Genomic DNA, 21,586 nt, shown 5'->3' on the forward strand with positions numbered 1-21,586 from the left:
AGGCCACAGAGTCTCAAGGCCTGGGGCTTAGCGAGGTAATGGGTGGAGGATCGGGGAAGGAAAGAAACATCAGAGCGGACGGGGCCGAATCGGAGGGCCAGAAGAGGGATGAGAACATGGAGGGTGTATGTGGTGGAGGAGGGCGTGAGGGTAGGGAAAGGTTTTCAGGTAAGAGCAGGAGGGCGGAGGAATGGCTTTGTTTTAGGTTTCTTGGTTGTTGAGAAGGAGAGTAAGTTTAAGACAAATATTGCTTTAAGAGGTGGTTTTGAGCTCTTCTTGAGGGTACTTGGAAGGAATGCTACGCTTCTGTAAACAGTGATGGACGTGCCTGACTGTGTCCTTCCACGTGCAGACCCTCTGTGGCGCTGCGTGCAGGCGAGGCCCACTGGAGCCCCGTGGTGACCGAGCCCATGCTCAGTGCTGCCACAGGGGCTTCTTTCATGTCTTAAGAGCCTCCATGAGCCCAAATTACGTGGAGCCAAGACCTCCTCCCCAAGCCCCATCCTTCCTGGGGGCTTCTAGAGCGTCAGCCAGCAGGACCATTAGATCTCATTTCAATTTTTATTTTTATTATTTTCTGGAGAATCATCAGATTTGTAGGGGCCGGAGCACAGTTGTCATCAAGGGGGCTCAGTGGCCATGCGCTTTGGGAACCAGCTCATCTGTCTGCTAATGACACTGTTGCCACTAACTGGTTGGAGGACTCCATAGAGAAGTGGTGGATTTCCTGGGACATGGCACTTTCTTTGATACTTTTTTTTTTTTTTTGCCATTTAAAATAAAAACTTTGGAAAAAAATTACCTTTTTTTTTTGGATTCTTTCTGCTTTGGGTTTATTTGATCCAAATTTCTCAGTATCTGCCTAAAATCCCCAAACAAGTTATCTTGAATTGTTTCTCTTCAGACTTAATTTTTTGATTTAAAAGGTTAAGACAGTATTTTAGATAATGAAGTTCCATCTTTGTTGGCAGCGATGTGTGTAGGCGAGGGACTTGGAGACGGTCTCAGGCCTGTTTGATGAAAAGGCCCAGTTTCCTAGTAAAAAAAACACGATGCAAGATTTTTCCTGCTTACTATTTGAGGATTTGAGGAGATGCAGAAGCAATCTCCATAAGGGAGCTGAAGTTGGCAAAACTAGCAAAGAAATAAAGTCCTTGACGTATTGGCTAAGATTTAAATGGTGTCTTTTTCCTTCTCATCTGGAGGTAAAATGTCTTGATTGTAGTCGTACTTCTCGGTTTCTTCCTGGGTTTTTCTGCTAAGGTGGTAACATTTTCAACAAAGATTTGCTCAGACTTTTCTGTGCCAAAGTGTTTTATTTCTTACCAGATTAATCCCCATAGCTTGCAGTCCCATGTCAGGCAGTGTCATTCCAGGAAGGAGGTTACACTAGTCTTGTTGATTTTGCAACTTGACCTGATGCAAGGGAAGAAGAAACGAGTGCCATGTGCCTGCAGTCCAGTTCTCCCAAGCAGACCACACAAGGCCGGTAGGCGTGGTCTCCAGGGGAGTAGGGGTCTGGGGAGAGGAAGAAAATCTTCTTAATGCTATTAGTCTTCCCGTTATTCATGGGATGTGAGTACCTGCTCATGGTGCTAGGTGTCCATGGATGAATCAACCACTGGTATTTCCACAGCAGGTTCTTAAAATCCACCAGTCAGAATGCAGGGACATGTGGTATAATGCCGAGTGCCATGTCCAAAGGAAGCCATCTCTTAGGGCCAGACATCACAATGAAATGGAAATTCAGGAAGCCAGCCGGTTTCCTCTCACACCGATCCTTGGATTTTCCGAGTTGCTGAGAACCTCTGAACTTACTGCCTTCATTGTTAATATTTACTGGGGTAATTTTTTTTTAATGGTCCACCCCATTCTGTCGTTTGTCTTATTTCCAGTTTGGGGGGGACAATGGTACATCCGGCTATTCAGCTCACTTTAGATGATCACCACCATTGTCTTTTTTGCTTATTTTCCAAATAGAGCATAATTCAGAAAAAAGACGTGGAAGGAAAGGGATTTGAGGTTTTGCTCTGTAGCTTTGCTAAGGCACCATTGTAGGGGAAGTTCTTTTAAAAATTTAATCTGCAGTCCTCGCCCTCTTATGTGATAGACGTGTGAACCACCTGCTCTGCAATGTGCAGAGGTTGTCCAGCTTGGCGTAAATTAGTGCTTTACAAGATTCTGACCCCTGGGACTGTCCACTTCCAGCATGAAAAAGAAGAGCAAGGAGAAGATGAATGTCAGGTTAGGCGAAGAAACTGGACATGTACAAAATAATGAAGTTGTATGATCAAGAGGTTCAAAGTCTCCAAATGTTATTTTGTACTCATCCGTAAGTGGAAGTTTGAAGACATGTTCTAAAGCTAAACATGAATTTCTTGAAATCAGAAATCACAGATACCTTCTTTCATATTAACTTCATTTGGGAGTCAAATATGGGACACTCAATAATTCCTCATTGAACTGAATTAATTTGGGAGATTATTACATTCCATTTGGGAAACACTGATAAAGATGATTGCAATTGGTTATAATGGAATCTCCTTTAGTAGACTTACAGGCACTTGATGCTTCTCAGATTTTTTTCTGAGTGTGGATAGGAACTTTCGTAAGCTGGTGTTCTTAATTTATTTGTAAGTTGTTCCAAGTACAGCTATGACTGCTGTGGAAGAGCTAATTTTTTTTTAATTTAAAAAAATTGTTAAATTTTGGTAAGAACACTTAGATTCACCCTCAACACAATTTTAAATGTACAACATAGTATTGTTATCTGGAGGTACAACACTGTACATTAGATCTAGAAAGTATTCATCTTACACAACTAAAATTTTATTCCCATGATTAGCTCCTCCCCTTTCCCCGTCTCCTCTTGCCTCTGGCAACCACCATTCCATTCTTTGCTTTTATGAGTTTAATTATCTTAGATGCCTCATTTAAGTAGAATCATGCAGTATTTGTCCTTCTGTGACTGGCTTATTTCACTTAGCATAATGTCCTCAATGGATAAAGAAAATGTTTATAAATACAATGGAATATTATGCAGCCTTAAAAAAGAAATCTTGCAATATGGACCAACATCGATAAATCTTGAGGAAGGGGTTCTTTTATTGAGTGCCAACTCTGGGATAGGCAGGCATCATAAATTATTATAGATTTCTGCTTTGAAAAAGGAATTTTCTAGCTTGGTGGTCTCTTCTTATTATAAGTGTCCATTTATATATATTCATATTTAGTTAGTCATAAACTGTACCCTTGAACTACTCTATAAATATAACATACATTATAAAACAGTCACAATAATAGAAATTTAAAAGATGAAGTAAATCCAAAATGGATAATATTTTAACCAATTATTTTATCTATTAACAGTATAGAAGTTATTTTGACCTCATTTACTATAAATGATATTTAGAAGGAGAAATGTTACTCAATGTATCTAATTGCCTTTAAAAATCTTTGTAATATACCAGTTTGAAGATTTGGGTCTAAGTTCAATTGATTTCAGGATTTTGTCTGAATAGATGTCAAAGCTGAAAAAGATACCATACAAAGATACTTAAATCTTAATAAACATAGTATATAATTATTGGCTATGCTAAATGAATTACAAACATCATTTCAAAATTTCTTCCATCAATTTTGCAAAGGCTTTATGTGTAAACTTGGCTAGTGAATTTCCATCTTAGTTGATGTCAACCAGTCTTGCAAACTCGGTGAAGGTGTTGTCTTTTTATTTTTTAACACATTGAGTTAAAAAAAACTTAAACTCTTTATGTGGAAATTTCAAATAAACTAAAAAATTCTGCTTTGACTTTTAAAAGAAAGTGTAAAGATAAGAGTTTTTATGGGTGACACATACCTACCTTATTAGTAACAATATAGCATAATGGTGGAAACATTCCTAAACATCCACCAGGCTTCCACTTTCTAAATATTTGCCCCATTCATTGAATTCTGAAAGCACCATTAAAATGTCATCTATACCTTGTTGGGCTGGATTAAATGCAAATCATGTTTATTACTTAACAACATCTGTAGGTAGCATATTTTGGACAGTCAACTTATGAACCAAAAGAGATTAAAAACTTAGTATTATTGTATTTAAAAAAATAAATAACAGTTCATTTTTACGTTTGACAGCTCTTTGGAGCTTTTTGGATAATCAGTGATTCTCTTTGTGGTGGAAGAGTCTCATATCATTATAAGGATTGTGTCATTTAAAGCTGTTGTGCCTTTAAATCAATCACACTGATAATCACCTTCTAAACTTCAGAAGTTGCGGTGTGATGGAAACGAATGAGCTGAGTGAGGGTACCACCATCACCCGTCTTCCCGTGCACAGCTTCCGCTTGTCCCTGGGGACTTTTTCAGAACCATGGGCTGCACATAACCAAGGGGGGGTGCTAGTATTAGTCCACGTTGGGGTGACCGATTTGTACTGGTTTGCCTGGGATTTTCCTGGATTTAGCAGTGAGAGTCCTGTGTTCTAGGAAATCCTTTAGTCTGGGACAAACTTGTCCCCTTCAGTCCGTATATTAAATACAAGTAGATATTAATTTATTTTTTCTTAGTATTTTCATGTAAATTAGTAGCTTATTTGTCTGCACCCCAGTGTATTGTCTCGTGTGATCCCTAGGATGCATGCACCCCACTTCAGAGTTTGTAACTGAGATTCTTGCTTGCTAGAGTTCTCAGTAAAAGCTCCTCTGGGGACCACATGAGGGAAGCTTCTCTGGTCTGAAGGGCAGTGTCATAGTGGGTTCTAAGTCGATTCCAGGTCTAGGAGCAGCAAGGCTCCTACCAGGGGATGCTCCTGGTCTTTCTCATTTGAGACGAAGAGTGGTAATAGCATGAGATACATCTCACATGCTGTCTTAAAACTAAAATCAAGTTCTCACAAAAGGTTTTCTTTATCCCACCTGGTCCTAAAGCTACATCTGTATTAATATGAAAATGTTAATACATCTGAGAAAATCTTAGGAGAAGGCACGTTTTTCATCAGTTCAAGGTGATGACTTCTGCCCAGTTCAATCAGGTGGGAAGCTCTCACAGCGGCTCTTAACCTAGACTGCACATTAGTATCACTTGGGGAGTTAAAAAAAAACAAAACCTGAGTTCAGACTGAGAAAGACCAACTAAAACAGAATTGCTGGGAGAGGGAACCAAGGAGGTAGCGGGAGTTTTAAAGCTCTCAGGTGACTCCAGTGTGTCACCCAAGCCCAGGACTGCTGCTCACCTGCCCCTCCCCACCAGTGGTTTTGGGACTGTTGTCACATCCGAAGGCTGAAAATGACATCCAGATGCACCTTGTCTGTGACACATAGAATCACTGCGGTTCTGTTTATTTAATGTTGTTTTCCTACCAAGCCAGGCTGGATTATCATAGCACACCATCTCTTCATTAGAGGTTGAGAGCCCAGTCATCTTCACAGTCACTACACTCTGTTGAGAGACAGAAGCTGAAATCATTTCAGATGCCCATTATCTGACAGCCGGAGAATTTTCTTTTCAAGATATATAGTTTCCATGAGCAAACGCGAGAATGAAACAGAGAAAGCGCAGGATGTTAGGCTCTTCTCCCCTGGCCTCCCCTGTGTGCTTGAAACTTCAGTAATGGACTGATGTGTTCAACATGGAGCAGCTTGGGCCAGCTGGAAAGGTAATGGGGACAACAGCTCTGGACGAACCCCCCATTTTAGCCTTTGCCTGTGGTCGACTCAGGGGCCTCCCTGGGCAGAGGGCTTTATGACATTCAAGCCAAACCAAACTTTAAAGGATGAGCCGTGTAGGACTGAGAAATCTGCTTATCCCAATGGTAGAGCCTAACTCAGCCATGACTAATGTCCTTATTGGTTATCTTAGATTCTGTACGTTTCAGTGGAGAAAGATGTGGATGTGTGGAGGGCCTGAGACAGGGGAGGAGACGGGACCCAGGAGCCTAAGGAAGGTTGTCACCAGTTGCAGGTAAATGACACTGGGGACCTTTGTTCCATTTACCACGTGCAATAATGGCATTTATGTGCTGGGTGTTCGCTGGGGGAATTCAAAGGAAAGTTAGGCATAGCCCTGGCCACAAGAAAATCAGAGTTCGTGGAGCAAGTGGAAGGTTGTAATGCGGGGAAATAAGCAGAGTGGTAGCTCTAATCGCAGGCGGTTTCCCTGTCCCAACTTTGCTAGTGAAGCAGTTACCATCATCTCATTAACCCTCCCAAAAAGCAAGTAAGGACTGTACAATTTTAACTCCCATTTATTTCTAGGAGGAAGAAACAGATTTAAAGAGGTTAAGTCACCTGTCAAGTTCACAGTCAGTAAATGGCTCTATCAGAGTTCAAACCCAGCAGGTTCAATGCTCATTCTTTCAATTATTTTGTTGTACAGCCAACGACATTGGCTCTGGCCTGAAGAACCCTGTCGTAACATGTTCTCAGTTAGGACCAGGTCTAGGGAATGTGACCCTGAGACTTCTCATTTGAGACAAGGAGTGGGGATGAACACTAAATATAAATATAAATAAAAATAAATATATATATATGATTTTTCTTATTATAAATCACAGGATCATAGTGAGCAATTACTGTGTCCAGACCAGGTGCTAGGGAGCTTTACAAATCAAGAATTTGTTGCCTTACTTCTTTGTCTCCTGACATGTTTAACCCAAATCAGAATATTTAAAGGGCTGAAATAAAATGTTTGAAAAGATTTTGGTCAATTTCCACACTAACATTCAGTTCTGGTAAATTACTTGTCAGAGGCTTCTAATCTGTAGACTTGATTAAAAATGACTTTCAGAGGAAGGATATGGTCAGTATGAAGTTTTAACGGAGATGATTCGAAATAGGTATTTCACTTTATTCTGAAAGGGATTTTCTTTTGTTTTTCCAAAAGGCTTTGATTTACATATTCACGTTCCCCGCTTTGAACAGAAATCTGCAAGCCATCTTATTAAAAAGAAATAGCTTAATCCTTTCTACCCAAGCCAGAAAAGGGTCCAAGGGCTTTAGGGGTAGGATGCACTAACGATGCCCCAGTGACACGGCAGACCTGGACTTTAGAAGTGCTTTCTTCACACCTAGGGAAGTAACTCAGGATGCAGATGTTTTCAGAGTTGCAGCATTTGGCCCTGTTCACCCTGGGAACGGTGACTCTGGTCTAGGTACTTGAAGGCACAGAGGCAGACCCGAGAGCCTCGTGATGCTGAGGGGGTTTTTGAGCAGACCTGCCGGCTTACCGCAGTGACTCAGCACCAACATCAGGAGACGAGTCGGCCGCTCTGCTTTCGCTGCTGTGTTCCATGTCCAAGCCTTGACAAGACGCACTTTTGAAATGGAGTTACAGTCTCTTTCCCATGTCGAAAACCATCATTACCTCATCCAAGGCAGTGGAGCAAAGTGAAAAGGACGGTTTAGAGCAGACACAACTAGGTTTGAAAGAGGATAATGGATGTGATAATATAATTAAAGAGCCCACTGTAAGGTCTGACAAATCCTAAGCTTTCTGTAAACGTGAGTTCCTTTTAAGCTGAAGTTTAGAAGGTCCTGCATCTTAAGCTTTCAAAATTTAAAAACAGCTCACAGGTTTGATAGGAACATTTACACGAACAAAATTTAAAGGCAAATTAGTTTTCACAGAGCTGATATTGAAATAGAATCTCCTGGCTGGAAAACAATTTGCCTTCCTGTTTATAGCTGTCATTTTTCACCAGTTTTAGGTCTGAAATAAGAGTACTTTTTATATACTGAAATAATACAGTAGTCATGAACTTGATCGTACTAGTAACCACAATTGTTAAAATTAGAAGGTCCACACAGACTTGCTGAAAGTACCGGTGGCTTACTGTATGTTCTTTTTCTGGGAAAGCTCAATGCAGTGAATGACCTGGGTTTATCAGAAGCTTGGGTGTAGGATAACCCGTCCATGCTGCAGGTGAGCTGGTGGGCTGGTACCAGCAGGGAGAACGCATCTACTAGGGGCTAAATTCGTCAGGGTTATCCCCCGTGGCCACCAGGGAGAGTTTTTTCATCTTTCACATCAGCATTACCTTTTTTTTTTTTTCCTACTCATCATCTTATTATGCAAATGTTCAAACATGTGCAGAAATTTAAAGAATTATACACTGAACATCCATATACTCACCATCTAAGATTCTACAATGAACATTTTTATCACAAATCTGCCTAGTTCATTTATCCACCCTCTATTTCTCTTTTAATCTGTCTTATATTTAGATGGATTTCAAAGTGAGTTGCCGATATCAATACACTCACCCCTAGATACTTCAGAATGCACACATGAAACTGAGATAAGGGTTTTTTTTTTTATAATGGTGAAGTCAAATTTGCATATGGTGAAACATAGAAATCTTTCTTTTAAACTTTTTTTTATTGGAGTATGGTCGATGTACGATGTTGTGTTAGCCTCTGGTGTACAGCATGATGATTCAGTTTTATATACACACTCTTATTTTTCATAATCTTTTCCATTATATTTTACTACAAGATACTGAAAACAGCTCCCTGTGCTATATAGCAGGTCCTTTTTGTTTATCTCTTTTATATATTACTCTATATAGTAAATCCCAAGCTCCCAGTTTATCCCTCTCTCCCCCCTCTCCCTCATGGTAACCAAAAGTTTATTTCTATATCTGTGAATCTATTTCTGTTTTATAAATAAGTTCATTTGTGTCATTTTTTTTATGATTCCACATATAGGTGATATCACATGGTATTTGTCTTTTTCTTTTTTGATTGAAGTATAGTTAGTTTACAATGTTGTGTTAATTTCTGGTGCAGTGATTCAGTTATACGTATATGTTCCTTTTCACATTCTTTTTCATTATAGGCCATCACAAGGTATTGAACATAGCTCCCTGTGCTTTACAAAACATATAAATCTCAAGGGTATCGTTAAATTAGCTCACTTGTGTAACTCAAATTTCTATCAAGATACAAAACATTTCTATCAACCCCAAGATTTACTCATGCCTCTTTTCAGTCAATCTCCAACCTACCTCCTTAAAGGCAACTACCAGATTTTCTTTTCACCATAGCGCTTCCTGTTGTAGAATTAACACGAACGAAATGATGCAGTGCACACTCTTTTGTGTAACTCCTCTTTGACTCTGCATGATGTTTTTTACATTCATCCATCTTGTGCATGTATAGGTAGTTTGTCCTTTTTAAATGCTGAGTAGTATTCCATAGCAAGAATATATGCCATAGTTAGTTTGCCCACTTTCCTATTGATTGACACTTGGGCTGTTTCCAGTTTCGGGCTGTTATGGATACAGTTGCTAAGAACATTCTTGTACAAGTTGGTGTGTGTCTGTGTACATACGCCTTTGTTTCTTTTGGGTAAATACTTAAGAATGAAATCACTGAATCATACAGTAGATATATGTTTAGTTTCACAAGAAAACTGTCAGATCTTTTTCCAAAGCGGTTGTGCCATTTTATGCTCCCACCACCAACATGTGACAGTTCCTGTTATTCCACTGCCTTGCCAATTTTTGGTCTGTCTCACTTTGTTCTACACTTATTTATTGCTCATTCATCTTCCTTTGCAAAATGTCTGTTCGAATCTTTTGCCCATTTTAAAATAGGGCAATTTGTCTTCTTTTATTGAGTTATAGGAGTTCTTGATATATTCTGAATACAATTCCTTTGTTAGGTGTATGTTTTCTGAATATTTTTCTCCAGGGTGCAGCTTGCCTATTCAGTTTTTCAATAGTATCTTTTGATGAAGATAAGCTTTTAAACTTGGTGCAGAACAGCTTATCATTTCTTTTTCTTTTGTGGGTGTTTATTTCTGGGTCTTCCCTAAGAAATCCTTGCCTGCTTTCCAAGTTGTGAAGATATGATCCTGTTTTCTTGTAGAAGCTTGGTAGTTTTATGTTTTACATTGAAAACTAAGATCCATTTGTGTGTGTGTGTGTGTGTGTGTGTGTGTAGTATGATGTAAGAGTCAAGATTCTGGTTTTTTTCTACATAAACATTTAGTTTTTCTAATACCATTTGTTGAAAAGCATTTCCATTCTCCATTAGATTTCTCTAATGTTTTTGTTGAAATTAACTGACTATACAAGTATGATTCTATTTCTGGACTTTCTTTTCAGAACTATTGATACTTTTATCTATTCTTAGACCACTTCTGCACTATCTTAATTAATGTAGCTTTATAGCAAATCTTGAAATCAAGTATGTAAGTCCTCCAAATTTGCTCTCTTTTTTTCAAGATTTTTTTGAATATTTCAAGTCCTTTTCATTTTCAGGTAAATTTTAGAATCAGCTTGCCAAATCCTATAAAAAAAAACAGATGAGATTATGATTGGGATTGCACTAAATTTGTAGATCAACTTGTAGATACCTGACATTAGAACATTGTATCTTCTAATCCATGAATGTGATATGTCGCTCTATACATTTAGACTTTTAAGCTTTTTCTTGGTAAGGTTTTGTAGTTTTCAGGGTACAAATACTATATGGTTTTAAAATTTATTACTAAGGATTTTAGGTTTTTGACATCTTTATAAAGTAAGTTATATTTTAAATTTTTGCTTTCTAAATGCCACTAGTATCTATTAATACAATTAATATTTGTGGATTGGCCTTGTATCCATCAATCTTGCTAAGCTTGTTTATTGGTTCTAGTAGCTATTTTTTTGTAGATTACTAAGGATTTTATATGTAAACACATGCCTGAGCAGAGGTTTTACTTCTCTCTTTCCAATCTGTTTGGATTATTTCTTTTCCTTGATTTGTTGCATTGGTTAGAACCTCCAGTAAAATGTTAAATAGAAGTGGTGAGAGACAACGTATTTGCCTTCCTTCCAGTCTTAGAGAGAAGGTGTTCAGTATTTCATCATTATATGTGATATTAGTTGTAGGATTTTTATGGGTAACCTTTAAAAGGTTGAGGAAATACCCTTTTGATTCTAATTTGCTGAGTTAAAAGAAGTCACATGGGTGCTTAATTTGTCATGTGATTGCTTTTGATCCATTGAGAAAATCATGCAGTTTTTCTTCTTTGTTCTGTCAATATGGTGAATTACATTGATAAGTTTCCTAGAAATTTAAATAAACTTGTATCCCTGAGATAAACCTCACTTGAACATAATGAAGTTTTTTTTTTGGTAAAATTTTAAAATCTATATTCATGAGAGCTATTGATCTGTAATTTTATTTTTATGTGGTATCTTTATCAGGTTTTGGAATCAGGTTATGCTAGAAATGAATTGGAAAGTGTTCTCTCTCCATTCTCTGTAAAAGTCTGTGTAAGATTGGTGTTAATTTTTCCCTGAAATGTTTAATATAATTTACCAGTAAAATTATCTGGGCCTAGAGTTTTCTATGTGGGAATGTTTTTGATGACATACTTATTTAGCTTCCCTCAACCTTGGTACTATTGAAAGTTTTGACTGAATTCTTTTTTTACTGAAATAAGTTGATTTATAATATTGTGTTAGTTTCAGGTGTACAGCAAATGATTCAGTTATATATATAAACACAATTTTTCAGATGATTTTCCATTATAGGTTATTATAAGATATTGAATATTGTTCCCTGTGTTATGTAGTAAATCCTTGTTGCTTCTCTATCTTATATATAGTAGTGTGTCTATTAATCCCATACTCTTAATTTATCCCTCCACCACCCCTTTTCCTCTTTGGTAACCATAAGTTTGTTTTCTATGTGGATCTATTTCTGTTTTGTGTATAGATTCATTTATATTATTTTCAGATTCCACATATAAGTGGTACAATATAATATTGTCTTTCTCTGTCTGACTTCACTTAGAGTGATAATCTCTAGGTCCATCTTTGTTGCTACAAATGGCAATATTTCATTATTTTTATGGCTGAGTAGTATTCTACCACATATATATACATACACATACATATATATACATATATACATATACATATATATATCTATATACACCTCATCTTCTTTATCCATTTATCTGTTAATGGAAACTTAGGTTGCTTCCATGTCTTGGCTATTGTAAATAGCGCTGCTTTGACCATTGGGGTACATATGCCTTTTCAAATTAGAGTTTTCATCTTTTCCAGATATATGCCCAGGAGTGGGATTGTTGGATTATATGGCAGCTCTATTTTAGTTTAGTTTTTTTTGGGGGGGGGGATTAGGTTTATTCATTTGTTTGTTTTTTAATGGAGGCGCTGGGGACTGAACCAGGACCTGGTGCATGCCAAGCATGCACTCTACCACTGAGCTATACCCTCTCCTCTATTTTCAGTTTTTTAAAGGAAATTCCATGCTGTTTTCCATAGCGGCTGCACCGATTTACATTCCCACCAACAGTGTATAGGGTTCCCATTTCTCCATGCCCTTTCCAGCATTTATTACTTCTAGGCTTTTTAATGACAGTCATTCTGACCAGTGTGAGGTGATACCTCACTGTAGTTTTGATTCACATTTCTCTAATAATTAGTATGTCGAATCTTTTTTTTTCACATGCCTGTTAAACATCTGTATGTCTTCTTTAGAGAAATTAGATAATTCTTTGTAGAAGGAGCCTGTCGTATGCATCATGGTATGGTTAGGGCCAATGCTGGCCTCTACCCACCAGATGCCAGTAGCTTTCCTTCCCCCAGTTGTAACCTAAAAGAAAATCTTTTTTTTAAACATTTTTATTGATTTATAATCATTTTACAGTGTTGTGTCAAATTCCAGTGTTGAGCACAATTTTTCAGTTATACATGAACATATATATGTTCATTGTCACATTTTTTTCCCTGTGAGCTACCGTAAGATCTTGCATATATTTCCCTGTGCTATACAGTATAATCTTGTTTATCTATTCTACATTTTGAAATCCCAGTCTATCCCTTCCCACCCCCTCCATCCCCTTGGCAACCACAAGTTTGTATCCTATGTCTATGAGTCTATTTCTGTTTTGTATGTATGTATTTATTTATTTTTTTTAAGATTCCACATATGAGCAATCTCATATGGTATTTTTCTTTCTCTTTCTGGCTTACTTCACTTAGAATGACATTCTCCAGGAACATCCATGTTGCTGCAAATGGTGTTATGTTGTCAGTTTTGATGGCTGCATAGTATTCCATTGTATAAATATACCACTTCTTCTTTATCCAGTCATCTGTTGATGGACATTTAGGCTGTTTCCATGTCTTGGCTATTGTAAATAGTGCTGCTATGAATATTGGGGTGCAGGTGTCATTTTGAAGTATGGCTCCTTCTGGGTATATGGCTAGGAGCGGGATTCCTGGGTCATATGGTAAGTCTATTCCTAGTCTTTTGAGGAATCTGCATACTGTTTTCCACAGTGGCTGCACCAAACTGCATTCCCACCAGCAGTGTAGGAGGGTTCCCTTTTCTCCACAGCCTCTCTAGCATTTGTCATTTGTGGACTTTTGAATGATGGCCATTCTGACTGGTGTGAGGTGATACCTCATTGCAGTTTTGATTTGCATTTCTCTAATAATGAATGATATTGAACATAAAAAAAAACTCTTGATGTTGCCAAATGTTCCCTGAGGAATGAAATCACTCCTGGTTGAGAATTATATTTGGCCTATATTTTAAAGATATATTCTAAGGTCATGGATTTGTCTTTTAATGCTTTTTATAATATACATATTTAAATCTATAAATTTGCCTTTAACACTACCTTAGCTGCATTCTACCGATTTTGAAACACTGTGCTTTCATTATCATTCAATTAGGAATATTTTAAAATTTCCCTTGTTGTTTCTTCTTTGGCCTGTGGGTATTTCAATGTGTTTTGTTTAATCTTGAAATACTTTGGCGTTTTCTAGATCTTGTACTACTACTGGTTTGCAATTTAACTCCATTATGAGAGAATATACTCTGTAAGATTGTAATCTTCTAAAATGTATTCCAACTTGCTTTGTAGAGAAATATTGGGTTTTTCTTGGGAAACATATCATGTTCTCTTGGGGAAAAAAGCAAATTCTGCAATTGTTGGATGTAGTGTTCCATAACTGTTAATTCAGTTCAGGTGGTTTAAAGTGTTGTTTAGGTCTTCTGTGCATTTACTGATTAGTTTTGTCTAGTCATCCTCAATGGCCAAAAGAGGGGTGGTAAAATCTCTAACTAGAATTGTGAGTTTGTTTGTTTCTCCATTTAATCCTGTTGACTTTTGATTCCTGTGTTTTGAATCTCTGTTATTAGGCACGTACACATTTAAGGTTGTTATGCCTTCCTGACAAATAGGTCCTCTTATCATTATGAAACGTCCTTCTTTATCCCCAGTCATACTGTTTGTTTTGAAGTCTATTCTACTTGATGTTAATATAGCCAGTTTAGCCTCCTTGTGCTTACTGTTTGCTCAGCGGTATTAGTGATCCTTTGTAGGTAGAAATAACACTATAATATTTTATATTTATTTAGTGTATTATTTATGAAGAGATTTGTCTTCTATGCACTCCTTTGATCTTCACATCAATCTTACAGGAAAATGATGCTTTTTTTCCCCTTCATTTTACAGAGATGAAACTGAGTCCATAGGAATTAAGTGATAAGTGACTTTCCCAAGGGCACTGTGGTTAGTAAGTACAAGAGCCTGGTTCCTGTCTTACTCCAGTGCCTGGCTCTTGGACACTATGATATGCTTTTCTTCATAGATTCAGTGGAATGAGAATTGGAGGAATCCAGTGTGGCAAGTCAAGTGACCAATGAGGGCAAAGATAGGAAGTACATGTGGAGAAGGTGGTTTATTTTCTGTCATCTAAGTGGATGCTCACAGTTCCATTCCCTGGGTTCAAGGCTGAAATCTAAAGAAAAATTTTTTTGGTTGTAAATGTGATGAGACATTGTCATCATACTCAAGATCTCTGAGTATCAGAGGAGGCGCTGGGCTTTGACCATCGAACATCACTGTCACAACACACATTTGATAAGAATCAGCTGCTTATCTTCATTGTGTTGTACACAGTACAGTTTGACCTGGAGGCAGAGGGCTGGATAAGATGCTCTCTGGTTGGCTGCCTGCCCTAAGATTCCAGGACTGCTTCTGATGGAAGCCACAAGAGAAGCTGATGTCTCAATCTGCCACTCACCTAGGGAGACTGACCTTCCCTGGAGGAGCACTTCCTTGCTCCTCACCTGGCAGTCTAAGCCCCAGGTGGCCAAGCTGTTGGTCCTTCTGGGGCTTGGCTGCTCCAGCTGTACCCAGGAGCTCAGCTATGCAAATACCAATTATGAGTTTGTATTTGTGCCGACCTCACCTTTTGCTTTCAAACCTCCAATACAGAAAGGAATCTGTCTAGGGAATTTGGACAATAATTTTTTTGGCTTGTTATTTACTTGTTTTTTGTTCAAGTGGTGAATTTTACAACTCATAGATATAAACTTTGATTTTAAAAACTATTCCTAGCTTTGTCACAGTTATTTTTCTAACAACAACAAAAAAAGCACTTTACCTTTGTTAGCTCGTCCACTTTACTTCAATCACTTGATATTCCTAAAATAAGCTGTCGCCCTTCCTGCCTCTGTATCCTAGACACACCCTTTCTCTGCTATTGATTCACCTCCAATGCTTAGTTCAAATACTGTATTCTTGGAGAAACCCTCACCATCTAGTCATTCAGAGTAAATGACCCTGAGCTCCCAAGGCCCATTGAAGGACTCCTTCGACCTCCAGTGAGTCTCAAGGATCCCTGAGAGGAAATTCTTCCCCCTTCAAGAGGTAGGGAGGCAGGGATTGGGCTTCAAATCCACTGTAAGGACAAACCCGATGGATGAATTGTGTGCCTGTCATATCAGCCCTGAGCAGTCACCCTCTGCTCATCAGGTTGTCATGTCCTGGGAAACTCCTTTGCGATGGTCAACAGTGTCTGTTTTTGTTCCATAGCTGGATGGAAAGGGTTAAGCAGTTCAACAATTTCCCCATGGCTTGGTAATTTCTGGAGAATCCTGGTGCATGTAATTTGCATAATGCAGACTTATCTCCTGGATGATGCAGTGCCCTGCAATACCAATGCAAATGAACTGCAGCTGTATTAACCTCTGAGGCTGGGGGAGGGGGCTGATTGGACCGCCCCCTGGGAGCCCTTGCAGGAGATCACCCTTCCCCGTCTGGTCCCAGGGATGCAAAGTACAGACAGAATTTCCTGGGAATTACGCTGAGGGTGATCCTCTCCTCATTTCATCCTGTAGTAACCTCAGCGGTCAGGGTGTGATGTCTGGGACTGTCTGAGAGCTTGACTGTGAGGTTAGATAGATCTGGTCTCACATTCTGGTTCTATCACTTAGTAGTCACGTGACCAAGGGCAGGTTGCTTGGTGCCCCCCCCGCCCCAGTTTCCCCATCGATAAAACGGTTCCTCAAAGGATTGCTGTCGGTGGCGCGATATCATATACACACGAGCACCGTGCAGAGAGAAGTGAAGCAGTTCTCTGTTTATTGATCCTTGTAAAAGAGTTTATATAGGACATGCACGATGTCTGACATTCCATCTAAGTTATAACAATGTAAGTTATAACAATGTTAATATTCTTACGCTATTTAGGTTTCCAGGCTCCTACAGTAAGCACAGGATGTTACATGATCAAGGACAGATTGAAAGTTCATCACGAAACTTCATTAAGTAGGCCGTCTCTCACCCAGCCGGTTGTGCCTGTCTTAGGTTGTCCTCCTCTGAGGCTCTTACCCGTCACTGGCCATCCAGCCCTCCATACTGGATACATTAAAATAGGCCATCTCTTATCCAGCCGGCTTCGTGACATTTCTCACAGCTTGTTTATCAGTTCAGCCCATGGCTTATTCTTTAGAGCCTTCAGATGGGGGCCTACAATTGCCATGAGGATTAGATGAGATGATTTATTTTTTTTTTCAGTTTTCTTTTGGTGGGGAGGTAATTAGGTTTATTTATTTATTTTTAGTGGAGGTACTGGGGATTGAACCCAGGACCTCCTCATGCTAAACATCTGCTCTAACACTTTGAGCTATACTCTCCCCCTAGATGAGATAATAAGATGTAACACAATGTACTTAGCCCAGGGCCTGATGTCGTGAGTGACTGGTGGCTGTGGTGACGATAAGGAAGAAAACGTGTTGTTAGAGATTGCTCTCCTGAGCCTGTGAGATCTGATGCCACAATGTTCTCCCTGAATAGGAGACCATCTGCAGTGTCCTAGAAACACGTGGTTCAGCCTCACTGAACTCTGCAGCTCCATCAGGGGTGCGCAGGGGTCCTTCCTGCATGGGGATCCGCATCCCCTCAGATGATCTGCTGAGGGGTGGATGTGAGCAAGGGATGACACTGAATCAGAGATTCCACCCCCCTTCCCAGGATAGTCTTAAGATGCTGTACAAACAGAAAACTGTCCTGTGTCCTTGTGTTCTGGTCAGATTCACTTCTCTGCCAGGCCAGAAACCTCTGGCTCACACAGGCAGAACGGGGCCTCCACCTGAGGGAGCTGCAACAGCCTAAGCTCCCACCCTTCTGAGTATCTCCCCCTCTGTCTGTAGAATCCTTGCCATTAGAAGCCCCTCTTGTGAGTGTAACCAAACAGGACCTCATGGGACCTTCTAGGGTCAGACCTCTCCCCCGTGTCCTCTGCTGAGCTCCTCTCTGAAGCACCCAGGTAATAGTATCTTATGTATATTTTCTGGATTTTTCAGACGCTAAAAACCACCACCGAAGGGAAGAAGTGAACTACTCGATGGTCAGGAGCACGTGGCCCTCAGACCTGCTGGCACTTCAGGGTTGATGGTGTTGACCACCCTGTGACTGCGACATCAGCCAATCAAAGAATTGTGCACGAGCTGATCACGTACCTTGCGACCTCCCCCCACCCCCTCAACCTCACCTGGCTTTTAAACATACTTCGCCAAAACCCTTCGGGGAGTTCGGGGCTTTCTTGGGCATGAGCCACCCCATCCTCCTTGCTTGGCCCTGCACTAAACCTTTCTCTGCTCCAAACTCCAATGTTTCAGTTTGCTTGGCCTCTTGGTTCCTCGGGCACATGAACTTGCCTTCGGTAACATGTGGGAGACCCAATGGCCTCCGTGAACGAGGAAACCTAAGACATGGGCTCACTCCTCTCCATCTCCAGGGAGATTACTGTTTTCTAATCCTGCCTCTTCGGTAGGGGTCTGGGGGTAGGATCAGAGTCTTGAGCAGGGACCTTAATGTCCCCAGGGAAGACTTAGTGAAGAAGATGGTGCTCTGAATGGCACAGAAGCATCTGAAGCTCCTTGTGTGACCAGGAGCACTGAGTACACGGGGGCTGAGGACAGCCTTTTCCCCTTTGAAAGGTCACTTCAGGCTGGTCTTTTCCTTTAGATTTAGGGCTCTTGGATGCCCTCAGACCAGGAGTCTCTGCTGACCCCAGGTTGGAAGGGCCTGGATGTGATCCCCAGCCTCGGCCCCGCCCTTCACCCCTCCTCCTCCCCGCTGCCCGCACCTGCAGGGTAACCCGCAGTAAAAGTTAATGAGTGATTTATTAAGCCCTGTAGGTGACATTCCTGCTATTCGCCCCCCAAATCCAGATGGCTCAAGCCATCTTTCATTTTCATTTAGGATTTCATCTTTCATTTTAGGATTTAACAATTCAGAAAACTGATTTTGCTGAGGAGTATGGATTTGGATTTTGTGTATCATGGAGCAGTTTCTTTGCAAAGGCGTTTCAGGGGAGACTCTTAGGTGTCTGGCGTGGGAGGAAAATTCTGCCCTGCACGTTCCTCTGGGACTGGCTTTCCACCCAATCAAGATAAGGCAGGTAGAGCCATGGTCAATATTTAATCAGGATACACGGATTCGGCTCTGTAAAGGCAACACTCAGGACTTGTGTTTGCAGGCTCCAGCTAAGCGCCAAGAAAGTATTAGTCCCTGCCACGTTTTAAGGGCAAAATGACAGAGTTATTTCCCCTAAAGTCAGTCCTGGGAATTCAGATGAATATGCAGAGCTGTACATCACCCTGGACCCTTGCCTCTTCACAGCCAGGCTGAGGTTTGGGCTGGGCAGGGCTGGGAGGGGCAGAGCCCTGTCCTAACTGGACCATCCCAGGCTCCCTTATTGCCCGGAAACTGCTCTGTCCACCTTCCCTGCTCAGCCCGTGCTGGGCACATTCAAATACATGGTGGCCTTGCAGGAAGAAAGAAATGCTGTCTTTAGTTCTTATATTTGCCTCTTTCTCTTTCCAAAGGGCTTCTTCTAGGAATTTGGTCTCCCTGGTGGGTGAACTCCCTCCCTCAGAGCCAAGGGGCTCTGCCACGTTGGGGATAGGATGGTAGATGCTCTGAGGCTGCATCCTGAATCCCCGCCCTGCTTCCATAAACATCTTCTGATGTCAACAGACAAATGTTTTCACCCGTGTTCTCCACCTGCCTCTCCTCTTGCATGTCACTTGCCCTTCTGTGTCTTCCCCTTTGGGGTGTGCACATGGGCTCATAAAAGCTCTTGCTGTTTCCCTGATATAAGTCCTGGAGTTGTGATGAGATACTCTTACTCCCCAGCAGATCTCTGCCAGCTCCAAGGCATACATCACAGCTCCTCACAGGTCTTTAAGAATAGTAAAAGTTGCCTACAATGATTGGTTGCTGTTTATGCTCTAGGCACAGGGTTGAGAGCTTTATCCATGATCCCATTTAATTCTTCATTATTCCTCCTGAACTAAGAGTTATTACCAACTTCATTTTACAACTGAAGCTAAAGAGACACAGAGAGGTTAAGTAACTTTTTAAAGGTCACACAGCTATTGAGTGGTCAAGCCAGGACAGAAATGAAGATCTGCCTGAGTCTACACTGCGTCGTTTGCCACCACAACCGCTTCTCTAATGAAAATAATTAAAATCACTTTAGGTTGAATTTATTAAAATTGTACGAGTAACATATGACTACATTGTTCTTGCGAAAAAATTAAAACTGCTAGTATTTTATCTCCCTGGGGGAATCCCTTTTAATGAACATCCCATAGTTTTGGTCATTTCCCCCCACTCAGTGGGTAATCACTCTCCGCTGGACCAATACAATTTCAGACCTTTTCCTATATATTTTCATCCACGTAAATATAAACATAGAGAAGACCAGCATTACCTGCTGTTCATTAATACATGGAATCATGCTTACAAGCACCATTCCGGAACTTCTCTCACTTTACAATACGTCTAGATCCTCTTTCCCTGTAAGCACAGCTGGTTTATAAATTTCTTGCTACCACTGCTTCAAATTTCACATTATGGGTATATACTGTAGTTTTCTGGGTTCTTTTTTGGGTCATTCCTCAATTGGTGTACATTTGAGTTGTTATCAAATTTCCATTATCACCATGTTTCAACCAAGATCTTTGAACATAGCTCCTTGTGCACATTTGTGAGTGTTTTCCTAGGGCAGAAGAAGTAGAATTGCTGTGTGATAGAGTATGCAAATTTAAAATTTTAATAGATACCAGCCAATGATCCTTCAAAGTGTCTGCGCCAATAAATAACTTCTTAGCAATTGTTACACATACGTCGGGGGAAAGTATTTTCCCTCCAGGGAGGGTAGAAAGAGAAAATGGGCTTAAATGACTGTGGCACACATACACAGGCAACAGGCAGTGAGCGTCGTGAGCTGTGGCTTCACAGTCAGGCAGGTGACAACTTCTCTGAGCCTCAGTGTTCACATCTGCAAAATGGAGCCAATAAGCGCTCTAACTCTAACTGTTGTGAGGCTTAATTGAGACGATGCATGAAAAGCTCACAGCATAATACCATGTACGTACGAAGCAGTTGATGACCATTATCCTCAGTTACATGGGAAGGAAAAGAGGTGAGGGGACTTTTCAGGGCTGTCTCATGGTGCGGAGGCTGAAAAGACCTAAGCAGTTTTGGCAGTGGAGGCTTGACTCTTCCTTGGTGAATTTGACAAACACTCCCTCAGAAGCCCTAAAGCAAAGCTGGTGAGTCCAAGGGTCTCACAGGGCATGGGGAGCTTCTGGGTTTCCAGATCTGTTTTCCCAGGGACACTGTTCCTCGGGTGACCATCTGTTCCAGCTTGTCCAGGACTAACGGAGTCCCCAGGAATGTGTGGGGGACTTTGAGTAGTAAAACTGGGGAGGCCTCGAGCAAACTGGGACGAATTAGTCCAGAAAGGCAAGACTTGTCTGCCGCTTGGTCTTGGGCTGAGTCCAAGCCCAGATGCTTTGGCTCGGACCCACTGGAGTCCAGCCCTGGGCCCGGGCACCTAGCTTTTCCTACCCTGGGCTCAGCGTCATTCTTCCCTCTGGGCCCTGGCAATTCCATCCCCCTTACCTCCTCGAGGTACACAGTCCTGGATTTTGACTCTGGGAGAGGTTTTTGGTTTATCAGTTGTTCTCATCTGTACAGCATCAAATGACACACACTGTTCTCTTACAAGGTGCCAGGCAAAGTGCAAAGAACTTTCCATATCTTAACTCACTCCTCACGGCAATCTCATGAGGTATTATTATTATCTGTATTATCAGGTATTATTTTTTTCTGTATTACTCAGAGTTCCCCAGAGAAACAGAACCAACAGATGCCTGCCTGCCTATCTATCTATCTATCTATCTATCTATCTATCTATCTATCTATCTATCTATCTAGAGAGATGTACTTTAAGGAATTGACTCAC

General features: G+C 40.6%; 1 long non-coding RNA gene across 1 annotated transcript; it reads left to right on the forward strand.

The window, feature by feature from the left end:
• Window positions 1–6,101: 6,101 nt before the first annotated feature.
• Window positions 6,102–17,931, forward strand: LOC140691077 (uncharacterized). The gene is made up of 2 exons (XR_012066537.1): window positions 6,102–6,219; window positions 17,631–17,931. It is a non-coding gene; the product is annotated as an uncharacterized lncRNA (long non-coding RNA).
• The last annotated feature ends 3,655 nt before the right edge of the window (window positions 17,932–21,586 follow it).

The sequence above is a fragment of the Vicugna pacos genome, chromosome 33 (genome assembly GCF_048564905.1).
Source record: "Vicugna pacos chromosome 33, VicPac4, whole genome shotgun sequence".
Taxonomy (NCBI): Eukaryota; Metazoa; Chordata; class Mammalia; order Artiodactyla; family Camelidae; genus Vicugna; species Vicugna pacos.